We start from the raw sequence: 4,083 nt of genomic DNA on the forward strand, positions 1-4,083 counted from the left end.
ACCATTTCTGTCCTTTATCGAGCCCATCTTTGCATGAAATGTTCCCTAGGTATCTCTAATTTTCTTGAAGAGATCTCTAGTCTTTCCCATTCTGTTGTTTTCCTCTATTTCTTTGCACTGATCACTGAGGAAGGCTTTCTTATCTCTCCTTGCTGTTCTTTGGAACTCTGCATTCAGATGCTTATATCTTTCCTTTTCTCCTTTGCTTTTCGCTTCTCTTTTCAAAGCTATTAGGTTTCTTTTAATATATAGTTTCCCCTCCATCTCTGTTTTACAAGTTTTTATTAAAAACAAAAACAAAAAACAAAGGCCATTTAACCTGCAGATTTTTCCACAGTCTGGATTTTTTCTAATATTATAAACTCTTTAACATGCTCTATGTCCACTATATTTCCTGCTTGATCAGACTCAAGCTTAATTTCTTTGACAAGACTGTAGATGGGGTCATCTCTTTAATCAGGAAGCAGATAATGCCAAGTTTTCTCTCCCTTTGTGATGTTAACAACCATTGATGTTCACTGCAGATTCATTTATTCACTGGTAGTCCAAAACAGTGGTATTTGCATTCTGTCATTTTGTTTTAATTTACTAACTGAAATGATTTTATAAGGAGACTTTTTTTTCTTTTTTTGACTATCCAGTTACAAAACTATTGGAAGAGGAAAATAAGTGTTTGACGTATCCTTGTTATTTGCTAGTTTACAAGATAATAAACTGGTCCCTTCTCATCCTCAAAAGGTAATTGATCAGCTTTTTAAAATTCTGAACTTACAAACGTCAACATATTGTATAGGTTTCAATATGTTGAAATTGGTATCCTAATTGAAGCTCAAGTTGTTTCATCTTTAAGTTGGTTCCTGGGTCCATTTGAAATTATCTTTCAAGTGTTGATAGAATACTTACTGTCTGACATGGCAGGATGTTCCAGACTTATTTTCTGCCCCAGACCCAGGATCAACTGCTCCCCAGGAAGCACTGGTTTCTTTTAATGGGAAATGTCATTTCAAGACTGCAAAACCGAGCACAAAGGATGCTCACTACTAGAGGTTATCATTGTATCTAGACCTGTTTAGTAAATAGACTGTGAAATACACACACACACATGTGTTTATATATTACATGTGTGTGTGTGCATTCAAGTGTGTGTGTGCTCAGCCCCCCAGTTATGTCCGACTGTCTGCAACCCTACGGACTGTAGCCCATCAGGCTTCTCTGTCTGTGGGATTTTCCAGGCAAGAATACTGGAGTGAGTAGGTTGCTATTTCCTCCTCTAGGGAACACACATTTAATTTTTAAATATAAGACATCTCATGAGTTTATTCTGGTATTTCCAATTCAAATACATGGTGATACTGAATTTTTTCTGTTACATCTGTATCTTTTTCTACACTCAGTATCTTGATTCCCATAAGAATATTCTATTGAAACAGGAGGGAAGAGGGCAGGAGGACTCAACGTTTAAAAGAATGACATAGGACATACAAAAACTGGTTAGAACTGACTAGGTCCAACGTGGCAGATTAGACTTCCAGTAGACCTTGAGCCTCATTATATGCTCACTATGATACATTAGCATATGCTAAATGACACACGCCCCAGCACCATGACAGATACCAGGCTAACCATTCATTAGCTCACGAAATTAGTGAGCCAATCAAAAATTACCATGCCATATTTCAGGGCTCTCTCTTGCCTTCTGAGATAGCCTACAGGCTGTCTTTGGAGTGTGTTTCTCCCTAAATAAATCCACTTCTTACCTATCACATCACCTCCAAATTTTTTTACAACAAAGCAAGAACTTTGTTCCCTAGCAACAATATGACAGAGCTGGAATATCCCATAATTCTTCATTTGCTTTACCTAATTCTATACATAGAATACATACATGGTAGACTCAGAATAACAGTTCACATATAGCTATTTTTTTCCACAATGAGAATGCTTTCAAAGACATGGATAGGACTAGAGTATTCTACAGTTTGTCATTTATTTTATCCTATAGTATACAGTTACTAGTGTGACTGTCAGTACTATCATTACAACTTAGAATCTTGAACAGATTCATTATTTTTGGTATTCAGAAAGAAAGTAAAAGCCACTCAGTCATGCCTGATTCTGTGTGACCCCTTGTAGCCCACCAGGCTCCTCTGTTCATGGAATTCTCCAGGCAAGAATACTGGACTGGGTAGCCCTTCCCTTCTCTAGGGCATCTTCCAAACCCAGGAATCGAACCCAGGTCTCCTGCATTGCAGATGGATTCTTTACCGTCTAAGCTACCAGTTTTGTAATCTCTATTCTTGCTCCCATTACTTAACAATTTAATGTTGTTCTACTTTTACATTGTCAAAATATGTATATAAGCATAGATATATATCACTCTATTTTACCTATAATTTGCTCTTAGTTTTACAGGTAAGTATATACTACGTGTGCATGCTCAGTTGCTTCAGTCATGTCTGACTCAGTGTGACCCTATGGACTGTAGCCTTCAGGCAATAATACTAGAGTGGGTTGCCATGCCCTCTTCCAGGGGTTTTCCAAACCTAGGAACTGAATCCATGTCTCTTATGTCTCCTGCACTGGCAGGTGGGGTTCTTTACCACTAGCACCCCCTAGGAAGTCCCAAGTACATACTATCAGACTGCAACCCTGTGGAGTGTGGCTCACCAGGCTCCTCTATCCATGGGATTCTCCAGGCTAGAATACTGGAGTGGGTTGCCATGCCTTCCTCCAGAGGATCTTCCCAATCTAGAGCTCAAACTTCAGTCTTCTGCTGCTCCTGCACCGAAGGTGGATTCTTTACCACTGAGCCATTAGGGCAGTCCTAAGTATATACTGTGGGTAAGTATATTTAATGTTCGCTGCTATTTATACTTCTTGGCATTTCTCTGGGCATTTTGCTTCTATGAAACATCTCTAACAGATTCTTCAGGAAGACGTCAGTAAGAGAATATGCTCTAAGTTTTTATATTTTGACAAATATCTTTATGACTTTTCTACTTGAGCATAGGTGTTACTAGATAAAATATCTTTGGCTCACATACATTTTCATTTTCCTGAATATTTAAAGTTACTGTAATTTTCTTTTTGCTAATAAACCCTAGCCATTAAAATTTTTATTACAATATAATTCAGTTTTCCCTTTAAGTCATATTCCTTTTTCCCCTAAATGCCCAAAGAAATGTTCACTTTTAAACTTCATAATTTTATAAGAAAATTTTGATTTTGGATATATAACACCATAATTTTCAGGAACAAGTGTATTAAGTATGTATCTTAAAGGTTTTTAAAAACAACTTTCTTGAATTATAACGCTTATTATTTATTCTCTTCCCTTATTACTTGTCTGTTGCTTGTTTTTATGTTGTTGTTCTTGTTGTTCAGTCACTAAGCCGTGTCAAACTCCTTGCGACCGTATGAACTGCAGCATGCCAGTCTTCTCTGTCCTTCACTATCTCCCAGAGTTTGCTCAAACACATGTCCATTGAGTCAAAGATGCCATCCAAGCATCTCATCCTCTGTCGCCCCCCTCTCCTCCTGTCCTCAGTCCTTCCCAACATCAGAGTCTTTGCCGAAGAGTCGACTTATCACATCAGGTGGTCAAAGGATTGGAGCTTCAGCTTCAGCATCAGTCCTTCCAATGAATATTCAGGACTGAATTCCTTGAGGACTGCCTGGTTTGATCTCCTTGCTGTTCAAGTGACTCTCAAGAGTCTTCTCCAGCACCACAGTTCAAAAGTATCACTTCTTTGGCGTTCAGCCTTCTTGATGGTTCAACTCTCACATTCATACATGACTACAGGAAAAACTATAGCTTTGACTATATGAACCTGTGGCAGCAAAGTGATGTCTCTGCTTTGTAATACGCTGTCTAGGTTTGTCATAGCTTACCTTCCAAGGAGCAAGCAACTTCTACTTTCATGGCTGCAGTCACCATCTGCAGTGATTTTGGAGCCCAAGAAAATAGTCTGTCACTGTTTCCACTTTTTTCCCATCTATTTGCCATGATCGGATTGGGACCAGAAGCCATGATCTTCATTTTTTGAAGATCTTCATTTTTTGATTGACTTTTAAACCAGCTTT

This window comes from Bison bison, unplaced genomic scaffold (assembly GCF_000754665.1).
Source record: "Bison bison bison isolate TAMUID 2011002044 unplaced genomic scaffold, Bison_UMD1.0 scf7180017864326, whole genome shotgun sequence".
NCBI classification, from domain to species: Eukaryota; Metazoa; Chordata; class Mammalia; order Artiodactyla; family Bovidae; genus Bison; species Bison bison.